Source organism: Nycticebus coucang, chromosome 13 (genome assembly GCF_027406575.1).
Source record: "Nycticebus coucang isolate mNycCou1 chromosome 13, mNycCou1.pri, whole genome shotgun sequence".
Classification (NCBI taxonomy): domain Eukaryota; kingdom Metazoa; phylum Chordata; class Mammalia; order Primates; family Lorisidae; genus Nycticebus; species Nycticebus coucang.
This window is the reverse complement of record NC_069792.1, coordinates 43,436,768-43,449,620: the sequence shown is the minus strand read 5'-3', so window position 1 is coordinate 43,449,620 and position 12,853 is coordinate 43,436,768. Positions and strand designations below refer to the sequence as shown.

At 33.1% G+C, this 12,853-nt stretch overlaps 1 protein-coding gene and 1 pseudogene across 1 annotated transcript in view; both read right to left on the bottom strand.

The window, feature by feature from the left end:
* The window catches only part of CNBD1 (cyclic nucleotide binding domain containing 1), a 412,528-nt gene that overhangs the window by 76,817 nt on the left and 322,858 nt on the right, over positions 1-12,853 (bottom strand). The gene's annotated exons all lie outside the window — the stretch shown is intronic.
* On the bottom strand, positions 8,812-9,803 carry LOC128563969 (60S acidic ribosomal protein P0-like; annotated as a pseudogene).

The window sequence follows — 12,853 nt, the reverse complement described above, 5'->3', positions numbered from 1 at the left end:
GCTATTCTTATGTCACCATCTTATTTATAAAAACTTTTGGTATGCAGGATAATTTTTTTAATTTCTGAGATGAATATTTCAATTTCTTTCATCTCTTTCTATTTCATTACTTTTATTTTTTAATTGATATATAATTGTGCAAATTTATGGGGCATATCATGGATGTTTCGATACATTCACACAATGTGAAATTATCAATCAGGGTGTAAGAAAGTCCATCAATTCAAATATTTATCATATCTTTGTGTTGGGAACATTCTAAATATCTAGCTATGTTGGCATATACAATAAAGTATAACCTATTATTGCCCTGCTGTACTATCAAACACTAACAATTATTGTTTCTGCATAATTATGTTTTTGTATGCATTAACTAATCTTCCTTCATCCTCCACTCCCTCCTACTTTTCCCAGTAGCTATATTGTTGCCCCCTATACCTCACGTTGAACTTTAATCCCCAAAGTTGGAAGTGCAGCCCAATGAGAGGTGTTTTGTCACAGAATATAGATAATGTCATCTCTGGGGCCTTGTGGAGACTGAGTTCTCACTGCTGGTTTTTGTGAGATATGGTTAAAAAAAGCCTGGCACTCCCCGGTACTCTCCTCTGTCTCCATGTGATCTCTCTACATTTGGGCTCTCCTTCACCCTCCTCTATATTGGAGGCAATATGAGGCCTTCACCAAAAGTCAAGTTGGCACTGGTGCTATGCTTCTTGTATAGTCTTCAGAACTGGAGCCAAATAAACCTCTTTTGTTAATAAATTACCCAGCTTCAGCTATTCTTCTATAGTACCACAAACAGAAAAAAACACTAGCCAAAAGGGCCTCCTCCACCAAAGATTAGAAAATAAATGTGGAAGTTTTTTTATAGCAATGTTAAGATATCACAGCTTACATAGAGGCTTATGATAAACCTGGAATGTATTTGTCTCTGATCATTATTCACCCAAAATAAAATATTTAATCCACTATATTTCTCTACAGTCTTGAAATAACTAACATCTCTATATTATGCCAAATTTTCAAACATATAGTTTTTGCTTTCTTAGTCCTCGATTAGTTTGCCCACCAAATAAAATATTTGTTATATTCTCTCAGTATTTTAAAAGTATTTTTGCTTATTTAATTTGCCATATTGAAATTAATATCAACATAAAAAATTCATATTGCTATTTTCTTAACTTTACATTAATCTAACAAATTCAGAGATAAAAGACATCTTTGCAGTAATGTTTTTTCTTATCCGCTAATAAGTTCTGTCTCAGTTGTAGCTTTATTTTATATAACTCAGTTGAGTTTTATTTATTTCATACAGTATGTTCAGCTTTCTTGTTAAGCTTATTTCTAGGTACTTAGTATATTCAGTTGCTATTATGTGTATGTAATATATACTTATATATAATGCCATCTTCCTTTAAATTTCATAAATAGCTATTACAATATAACTTTATTAATCTTACAATCTTTCACCTCACTTAATTCCATATTCCTTAATAATTTTTTCATTGACTTTTCACAAATATTCAATTACATAATATCATAAGAAAATAATAATTATATTACATTCCTTTTTCACAACTCCAGATTTATTATTTATTTTACTTAAAAATATTAGCAAGCTTAGGTGTTTACCATTCAGAAGGCAGCAGACTTGTTTTTGAGATATAGAGATACAGATCGTGTTATCATACCATGGAATTTTTCAACTATTCTTTCTATATTGAGAATGGATGTCAGAAATACAGTATGATTTTCTTCAAATACTTTTCAGTTGACCTGAAGATAAAAATGTGATTTTTCTCCCAGGACATATATTTTAAAGAAATATAATAGTAGCTTTTGTTTAATTGACCTACCTCATGGAATTCACAGAATAAATCAATTTTGTTTTGGTGTTTTATTCTTTAAAGTGTTGTTAGATTATGTTTCTCAATATAATTTTTAAATTTTTTATATGATAATCACATTTTAGATCAGTAAATAGTCCTTTGTTGTAGCATCTTTGCCAGTTTTAGCTTTCATATCATACTGAATTTGAAAAAGAACATTGGTATCATCTGCTCTTTGAAAAAATAATCAAATTAACTAATTTTAGGTACATTAAAACAGTCAAACTATTATTACATGTGCTTTTGGTGCTCAGCAAGAATCTCTCCAATATTCAAAAAAAAGGCTATTCTTATCAGTCTTCAAAGACAGACAAAGTAAAATCAACAATTTTGGCCAAAAAATATGAGGTACAAAATGGGGGTAAAGGCAATAATTATTGAAATTATTTTTGTTCCTGACATATTTTCTCTACTGTCATTATATACGAACAGGAGCTAAAATATTAAAAGTATTAAACTTATGTAACTACTTAATTTTATATATTTTTTCTATTTAAAAACAAGTCATTTTAGGGCTGTGCCTGTGGCTCAAGGAGTAGGGCGCCGGTCCCATATGCCGGAGGTGGTGGGTTCAAACCTAGCCCCAGCCAAAAACCACAAAAAAACAAAACAACAACAACAACAACAACAAAAAAGTCATTTTAAAGTTCCATATGTCACTTCTTCTAATCTAGTAAAGGGAACATAAGAATAAAATAGGATTTATCAGATCTCCCTAAGATAAAGACAAACTTCAAAGACACTTCACTTTCATTGTCTTTTTTTTTTTTTTTTTTTGAGACTGAATGTCAAGCTGTCGCCCTAGGTAGAGTGCCTTGGCGTCACAGTTCACAGAAACCTCCAACTCTTGGGCTTACGCAATTCTCTTGCTTCAACTTCTGAAGTACCTGGGACTACAGGTGCCTGTCACAACACTGGCTATTTTTTGTTGTCATGCAGTTTTCACTGTTGTTTTAGCAGGCCTGGACCAGGTTCGAACCACCAGCTTCAGTGTATGTGGCCTGCACCCTACTCACTGAGCTAAAGGCGCCGCCACACTTCATTTCCAAAGGTACTTCTTGTATAAGACACTGACTGAATAAGTGGTTAAGAATGTTTGCTAAATGACAGAACTGAATGAGAGGGTGAGGTAATTAAGTGACAAAACAACACAACCTGCATGCATGCATTAAAAACCTATTGATAGTTCCTTTATTGTGGAAGAATTTATTCATGTACATTTTATTTCTTCTCTTTCAGCTTGTCTTAAATATTTAAAAAATGGCACAATAGGGAACCCAAGTCCTTTTTGAGAATAACTTCTTAAGCACATAAACCAAATTTTCTGTGTAATATTCCAGAATAAAGACCATTACATCATTTGGACCTATGTCATTTCATTTTGGATAGCAACTCAAATTTGATTGTTTTACATTCTATGGCAAATATTTTCTCCAGATAAGTCCTCATAATATTTTCTAATATAACATTTGTCAAACAAACATAAATATATTAAATAATATGTGCAAAAAGCAACACACTTTTCCTAGATCAACATCACTTGTCCTTTCTGAAATAGAAGGAATATATGGCATTTTAATATTAGGCCTTACCAATCTTTCTGCTTGAAGAATGGATTATATTAAAATAAACATCAGAAAATGGCACTACCATCACAAATACGGTCGAAAATTAAATGCTAAAAAAATTTAAAAAGAAACAAACATTATGTCACTTAATCCTAAATTTATGTGAATGTCTAAGTTTTAGGTGAGCAAATGCTAATCTCATAGCTATTACTATCTCCCTAAAACCTCCTGTAAAATTTGGAAATCTAAAGAAACTAGAAGAGAAATGCAGGTTTTTAACATGGCTGCCCTCTACCGACCCAAGATTAGTGTTGATTCAAAAAAGAACCTTTGTGTAGTATTATTTTCTGAGATTTATAAGTCATTTAAAATCCTAGATTTAATAAAAACATCCAAAAACACTATTATTTATTAAGTTAAAATATCAACATAGAAAATTATGAAAAATTACTTATGTGGTTCTTGCTTTAGAAATACAAAAAAAATTTAAATAGTAAATAAGAATGCTATAGTCAGAAAAGACAGATAGTCCTAGCAGAGTCTTATTTTACTGTCTTTATAAGTAATTTAAAAATATACTGTATTTCATGGAATCTGAATATCTGACTATTTTTATCATAAACTCATAGCTTTGAAAGCCTTAAATAAAGATAATATTTGATATAAACTCAGGATTGGGAATTTTCAAAGAAATCAAACTAATCATGTAGCTTTTGTCCCAAGAGAATACAAAACATTGCACATATATTACCTATACCTTGGAGTTAGTGATGATTTTCTTAAAGATATTTATCTCAAAATACTGATGTGGGTGCTTTAAGGGGAAAGAAATCAAGAAAAGAGTGACTTGCTTTTGAAAAATGAGTATCACAATACGTCTCTAGTTCAGAAGATGATTAATTAGATATAGACATGATAGATAGATAGATGATAAAATGAGATACAGATGGAGGTAGATATAGAGGAGATAAGAGATGAAATTGATACGTAAGCGGAGATGACATAGGTATAGATATAAATACAAACACAGATGCAGACGCACATTTTGCTTTGTTGAAACTGTGGAAGCCTATGAAAACTTTTCACAGATAATAATTTGAGCAGGAATCAGTTTAGGCATTACACAATATTCACATAGAGTATTATATATTCCGAAGTCATATTAAGATATTTACAAATATAATCACAGAAAGCAGTATCACTGGAAACATAGCTGCCTCTGAGAAATTTGGAGGAAAATCTGTAATTTAAAGACCAAAACTAAAAAAAAAATAAATAAATAAAGACCAAAACTAACAGTAGATAGCACCAATTTTAGGTGCCAACAAATGGCAGATATAGTAGAGTATAGAAGTAGAGATGATTTGAAATTTAGAAGAAATAGGTCATCTTATTCTAGTTAGAATGGCTGTTCTGGAGTAGCACTTTTAGAAGCATTCACTGTGGGCGGCACCTGTGGCTCAGCGGGTAGGGCGCCGGCCCCACATGCCGAGGGTGGTGGGTTCAAACCCGGCCCCGGCCAAACTGCAACAACAAAAAAAAATAGCCGGGTGTTGTGGCGGGCGCCTGTAATCCCAGCTACTTGGGAGGCTGAGGCAAGAGAATCGCCTAAGCCTAGGAGTTGGAGGTTGCTGTGAGCTGTGTGACGCCACGGCACTCTACCAAGGGCGATGAAGTGAGACTCTGTCTCTACAAAAAAAAAAAAAAAAAAAAAAAAAAAGAAGCATTCACTGTGCTTAGAAGTAACATTATCTAAAAAGGACTTGTGTAATTTTCGTAAGAAACTAATCAGCTAATACTATTTTCTTGAGGAGAGGATAATTTTATAGGTTCCAAACATATAATATAAATTATATATATATAATTTTATAAATTTATATATATAGAAATAAAACTATAAATACATATAGTTTATTTACAATTGATGTCCAGCTTTGGAGAATATCAAATTGCTTTTATTATTTAAAAAGTTTAAAAGCATAGTTGTGGAATTATAATCTCAATATAAAAACAATATTTAATAAACAATTTAAAGATTACTTTCTCAAATAAATTATTATAAATGCCTGTAAATATTATTTCCTTATGTATTTAGAATGTAATTTAGCTTGTAAAATTCTATATTAATAATTTTAGAGATGTAAATATCACTTTATGAGGTCCATTAATATCCATGAAGATTAAGATTTGTGATATGTAGGGCGGCGCCTGTGGCTCAAGGGGTAGGGCGCCGGTCCCATATGCCGGAGGTGGCGGGTTCAAACCCAGCCCCGGCCAAAAAAAAAAAAAAAAAAAAAAAGATTTGTGATATGTAATTCATAATCTTCATATCCTAATAGATATATTTATGAGTCTAATATAGTCTATTTTAAAATAAAAACAAAAATGTTGCTTGTAAATATGTTTTCATTTTCCTGAGATAATTTTAACGTGCCCACACACTCACAAATACATCTGTACATAAATCATTCCAGAGAAATTGGGGACATTCAAATGTCAAGGTAAAAATACCAAATGAACCTATATTGACATAGTTTACTATTTTAGTTATAGTAACATTTTAGGAAGTAGCCATTAAAATGATTTATAAGATCTTTAAAAAGCAAACATAAAGTTAATCTTTACTGATAGTTTCAAAAATCCAATTATAGAAATCTATTTATAGAAATGATATACCAATCTTTTTCCTCTGCACTGTTTAACAATATCAAAAGAGTATTTCATGTTCTAAAGCTGGGCTATCCAATATGGTAGCCACTAGTCACATGTAGCTACTGAGCATTAGATACGTGGCCAGGCCAAACAGAGATATTGTAAGTGTAAAATACACATTAGATTTTGAAGACTTAATATGAAAACTTGACATAAAACAAGATTTAAAGGATATAATTATTTTATATTGATTACATGTTGGAATTAGCTATATGTATTGAATTAAATAACATTATTAAATTTCATTTCATCTGCTTCTTTTACTTTTTAAATGTAGCTACAAGTTTAAATGTAGCAACAAGGAAATTTAGAATTATATATTCTAATTATATTTTTAATGGAAAACATTGTTCTATTATTGAAAAACCCATTTGTGATAATAAAATTTAAATTATATTATACTTTAACAATAATTATTTAAATAAGCAGTAATTTTTACTTTCCACAACTGTTTAACATATTGTTCACCTTTACTATACTATTAACAGAATTAGAGGGCTAAACTATAATTGTAGCCTAAACTCTGTGGTTTTAAATCTTTTACTTCTCTTTTTTTAGCCATAAGGCATACAATGGAAAAGAAATGGTCATCATTGATCAGGACAGTTTTACCAAATTATGTACACATTGGTTCTAATTATTATTTCAAAAGTTATTCCTGCTTTCTAATTTCATCTTGTTAGACAACTCAAGATGCCACCATTCACAAAAGGAACCCTTTGGTTGTTGGCTTTCATACACTAATGAGCTGGGCCTTAAAATTTGGAAGCAAATAAAAGAATATATTTTCTATTTTTGTATTTTTTGCCTTCCTCCCTCCTTAAAATCTGTTAACACAGCAAAATCCACAGACATAAGTGACTACTTCTATTATTCTAGACTCTGTCTTTGTTCATCTTATCTTACGAAGTGTAAAGAAACCTTACAAGCAGAAACCATACCCCAGAGCAAGTATCATTAAAGATTACATAAACTATCAAGCCCAAGATGGCAAGGACTTATCTTAATGTATTTTGCAGATGGGAGATAAAGATGGTACATCACAGGATCCAATAAAAATTGCTCTTTTATTAAGGGATTGTTTTAGGTTTTTAGTAATCAGATTATATTATAATTGTACTTGATTATAAGCTTATTACAGAATGTCTAGTACATCCGGGAAAGCAGAAAAAGGGCAATCAATATTGTCAAGCATTAATAATCATTTTTGATGGTTTAATTATAAGTAATATTTATAAAGCAGTATTGAAGTTAAAATTTAAAGATGTTCTACTTTGAAAAATGTCAAAGTTACTGTTATTAAAATAGGATGGTATTTTTAATTCAACATTTCTATAGATTGAAATGATAACATATTTCTTTTGTTAGAAAAGATTTTAATTTGTTTTCATATATTTGTTTTGCTTAAAATGTGAGAAAATGAAATTATGTCATTGTTTTAGGTGGAGAGAAATGCAGCTTTATTTCTGTCAGGAGATAGAAAGATAGCAAAAGTTAATTACCATAATAGGATATATAATTTTTGTCATGACAATATACAAGAAGTAATGGTCATTTGTGGAAAGCAGAAAGAACAAAAGGAAAGTGCTCTATAAAGAGCTCCCGCAGTTGCCTGGGTTACTGATGACAAGTTCTATTTACTCATGGGGAATTTGAATAGATGAGTGTTCTGTCATTAAAAAATGTTTAATTATATCTTATCTACTTCCATGGGACTTGAATTCATTAAATAAATTCTTGTTTTAATTTAATTACTCTAGCAGCTGGATAATTATTTAAATAAGCAACAATTTTTACTTTACATAACTGTTTTAACATATTGTTCACCTTTACTACACTATTAACAAAATTAGAGGACTGAACTCTAAGAAAGATACTTTCTACAAAGGATGTTCGAATATATACTATGAATATAAGTATATTTTTGTCAAATTACCAAATCAATGGAGAACAAAATCAATAGTTTTATAGTGCATAGTTATAACATTTTATTTTAATATTTCCTGCCACACTATTTCTGAGATTCATTATTAAAGCTTCTATAGCAATAACAGTAGAAGCCATTGTCAAGGAATGTTAATCAAATGATTAAATTTTATATAGTCATCACATATTTTTTTTTTTTTTTTGTAGAGACAGAGTCTCACTGTACCGCCCTTGGGTAGAGTGCCGTGGCGTCACACGGCTCACAGCAACCTCTTAACTCTTGGGCTTACGCGATTCTCCCGAGCAAGCTGGGACTACAGGCGCACAATGCCCGGCTATTTTTTTGTTGCAGTTTGGCCGCGGCTGGGTTTGAACCCGCCACCCTTGGCACATGGGGCCAGCGGCCCACTCACTGAGCCACAGGAGCCGCCCCATCACATATTTTTATTACAGATTATTACTCCAGCAAAAATATATTTTATCAAAATATAAGGAAAGAGTTATAAAAAAAAGAAAGTCAATCCCACTGAAAAAAAATTAAAGGTTCTTAAATTGTAAAACTTTCTAACACAGAAAAGCCAATGTTGAAAAATTAGATTATACTTAAGTAATCTTGAAAATTTTATTTGGAAAATAAAGTAATAAAATGTACACATTCTGCATTTGTATCTTAATGGATCAATTTCACCATAGATTTTTTTTTTTTAACTTTTAACAGAAGTAAGCCTTTATTTGTCTGTTCTTAAAATAAAGCTGGCCGAGTTTGCTCTTTTTGCTGATTAGTCCAAGAGACCAAATCCCATATCCTTGTCCGACTCCTCCAACTCTTCTTTGGCTTCAACCTTGGCTGGGGCTGCAGTGGTAGCAGGAGTAGCAGTGTGGTAGCAGCCACAGGGGCAGCAGCCACAGGGCAGATGGATCAGTCAAGACCTTTTCAGCAAGTGGAAGGTGTAATCAGTCTCCATAGACAAAGCTGGGACTCTCTTGTAACCATTGATGATAGAATGGGGTACTGATGCAACAACTGGGTAATCAATCTGCAGAGGAACACTGGCAACATTACAGACACCCTCCAGGAATTGAGAATGCAGTTTCCTCTGTAATGTCAAGCACTTCAGGGTTGTAGATGCTACCATTGTCAAACACCTGCTGAATGACCAGAGCAAAGGAGAAAGGGGAGATTTTCAGCATGTTGAACAGTGTGGCTTCGCTGCCTCCCACTTTGTCTTCAGTCTTAATCAGCCGCACATCACTCAAGATTTCAATGGTGCCCCTGGAGATTTTAGTAGTGATACCTAAAGCCTGGAAGAAGGAGGTCTTCTTTGGCCCCAGACCAGTGTTCTGGGCTGGCACAGTGACTTGGAGAAATTGTGCCAGCAAGGATGGCAGCTGCCCCTTATTGGTCAGCAGCATGCCCCTGATTTCAGTGAGGTCCTCTTTGGTGAACACAAAGCCTGCATTTCCCTGGATATAAGGCAACAGTTCCTCCAGAGCTGGGTTGTTTTCTGGAAGCCCTCGGATGGCCTGGTGCATCATGGTGTTCTTACACATCAGCACCACAGCCTTCCTCAAAGGGACATACATATCTTCTGTATCTGCTTGGAGCCCACATTGCTCCCACAGTGAAACATTTTGGATAATCCTCCAAAAGTTGGATGATCTGAAGGAAGTACTTGGACTTCTAGGCCGCCCTGTCTTCCCTGGGCATCACGGTGGTGCGTCAGGGATTGCCACCCAGGGTTTAAAGACAATGTCACTCACTCGAGGATGCCTGGCAAGAAAAGGGCCATACGTCTTTTAATAATAAAAAAAGTCAAAGCTGAAAAAAGTGGTAAGTGGTAAGATGACAACAGCCAAGGACTTGAGTTTCAATAACCCAATGAGAGTGATGGGGGAAAATGTGTTTTTACAACCTATGAGGTAAATACAAATTCACTGTGTAGTACCGGGACTATGGATGAAAACTTGAATTAAAAATATGTAGCCATGGCGGCGCCTGTGGCTCAATGAGTAGGGCGCCGGCCCCATATGCCGAGGGTGGCGGGTTCAAACCCAGCCCCAGCCAAACTGCAACAAAAAAATAGCCGGGCGTTGTGGCGGTCGCCTGTAGTCCCAGCTGCTTGGGAGGCTGAGGCAAGAGAATCAGGTAAGCCCAAGAATTAGAGGTTGTTGTGAGCCATGTGATGCCACGGCACTCTACCCGAGGGCGGTACAGTGAGACTCTGTCTCTACAAAAAAATATATATATATGTAGCCAAAGTGAAGTGAGCAAATTCAGGAAGCTATCATTAACTCGAATGATGAGTAAGAAAAAACAAGCAACTCTCCCTTGAACATTTGTAAATAATGGCCTATACCCACAAAGTCTTGAGACTAGAGACAGAGGTGGTCTGTAGTTGAGTACCTCTAAGAAATACTACAAAAGGTTTGTTTTGATGCTAGAGGTGGTGAGAGCACCTAATGACCAATCATATCCAACAATCCTCTCTCCCATTCAGTTTCTACTTTATTTGTTGAAAAATAATCATTGAATTTTTATCATGGTAGATAATATATATATGTCCATGAGATATTGAAAATTATTTTAATACATGATATTTGTATTTGCCTCATTAGTTTAAAATTACACTCTTCTAATCCCACCTCTTTGAATTTTTTGCAAATACATAAATTACGCTCTTTTATATTTTCCTCATTATTTAAACTTTTGAGATCAAAAATCAAAACTGTCCTACATAGTAATGAATACATTATATTATCCAATATTTGATTTTAAGACTTTAAAATGCATTTCTCCTTATACCACAAAAGCATCTATCATAGTGTTATATACGTAGTAGATTTTCGACAAAAATTTTGAATAAAGGCAAATGAAAAAACTAAAAATGTGCCGATTCACAAAGGTGATCATTGATCAATGGACAACCATTGCATAGCCCATTATCTTGTTCATAAGTATGGGCAACAGATTCCTTTTATCTAATGTAAGCAAAGCTCTACTAGAAGAGTCATCAAATAAGATTTCAGTACTGTAGAGAAGGAAATTAAACACTCAGAGGAAAAGCCCACTGACAATATAGAGCTTTTCTAAAGAAAGCCTCACTCCACCTGCTTCATTCCACTCATCACTCATGATACTAGGCACTGAACATTGAAACTCTCATGCTCATCACCATGTTTGGAAGATAAAGCAGCTCTCTGACTTATTCCAAATGCTATAGAAGAATATTGACTGGGCAGAACAGAGGTCAGAATAAAAATTAAACAAAGGCTGTAGAAGATGTAGTTTTTAGCTTTTCTAGCTTTTGCAAATAAGGGATTGAGCAATGTACCTACAGTATTCATGACTTTCAAAAGTTGTTTCTGGCACTGATAGTAATAAAAATACATGTAATGACAATGTAGGAGGGAAATTAGGCTTGAACTATATTTGTCAGTGATCATACCATTTCTCATTATTCTAAATAGTAGTAAATTGGCTGCATACATAGTGAGATTTAGGCATAATGACTAAAAACAAAAACAATTAGTTGATAGATTCTACAAATTCTTTTACTTCATGTGATTCACAGAAGAGGACAGACTTTCAAACTTCTATTAACTATTGTTGTCTATTTTAATACCATGCTAATGTTTGTCCTTTTTTATTTTTCGTGCAGAGTTTTTAAATTTTTAATTAAAATCATAATTGTATACATTTATGGGGTACAATGTGATGATTTTATATACAATGTGGAATGCTTAAATCACACTGATTAATAGCCATCACCTCACTTACTTTTTTTTTATGTGGTAAGACATTTAAAATTTACTCTTGGTTATTTTGAAATATTCTTCCTAATGTTTGTCTTATTTAACATCATCCCAAATCAATATTGGCTTTATTTTATATGGTATTTTAGTTTAAAACACTAAGCACCTGATAATTCCTAATGGTTGATTTACTGTGATGATACAGTTCTTGTAAATTTCTACTCAAAAATAGTAAAGCAATAGATGTGTTTTAATCAGAAGATTTAATAACACATGTATTTCAGATACCATAATATTAAATCAGTGAATAGTATTTCCCTCAAAAGAAGAAAATACATGTTAAGTGTTAATGCATCCTCAACCTATCTAGCAGCAAGGAGTTAAATTATTTTATTATAGGAGAAATAAGTCATATCTCTGGTATAGGGGCAAAAACCGACATCAAAATATTCATTCATTTATCAACAATTTTTTCAAGTACCTACACACTTTACATGCTTTTTTAGCATAATAAAAGGATAAGATGGGCTCCTTCTAGAGGAATTTGAAGTCTAGTAGAGACATTTTGACTATTACCATTATTGTTGACAGTATTATTTTTTTCACATACTTTATCTTTCAGAACTGAATTGATTGCTATAACTTTTCCAGGTTTTCCAGTGATGATGATTGCCATATGGAGTCTTACTGGGAAAGGTGGGGCATACTGACAGAATCAAGAAAATAGAATAACATACACAGGTAATTAAATATTTTCCAAGTTCATTTACCATCATGTCTTACATACACGGTACATAAGGGAACAGTATGATTAGTGAGCTAAGCTGGTTGTTATTTTCCAGTCAGCTACACCGTGAAAGAATAACACCTGAAAAAACTTTAGATAATGTGATACTATATGGATAGGGTAAAATGCAGCAATGTTGCATACATTCAGGCTCCCTTGGCAAAGGAAGTGAAAGTAGGAAGACTTACGTCGACAAAACAGACAGAACCGGAAATTAG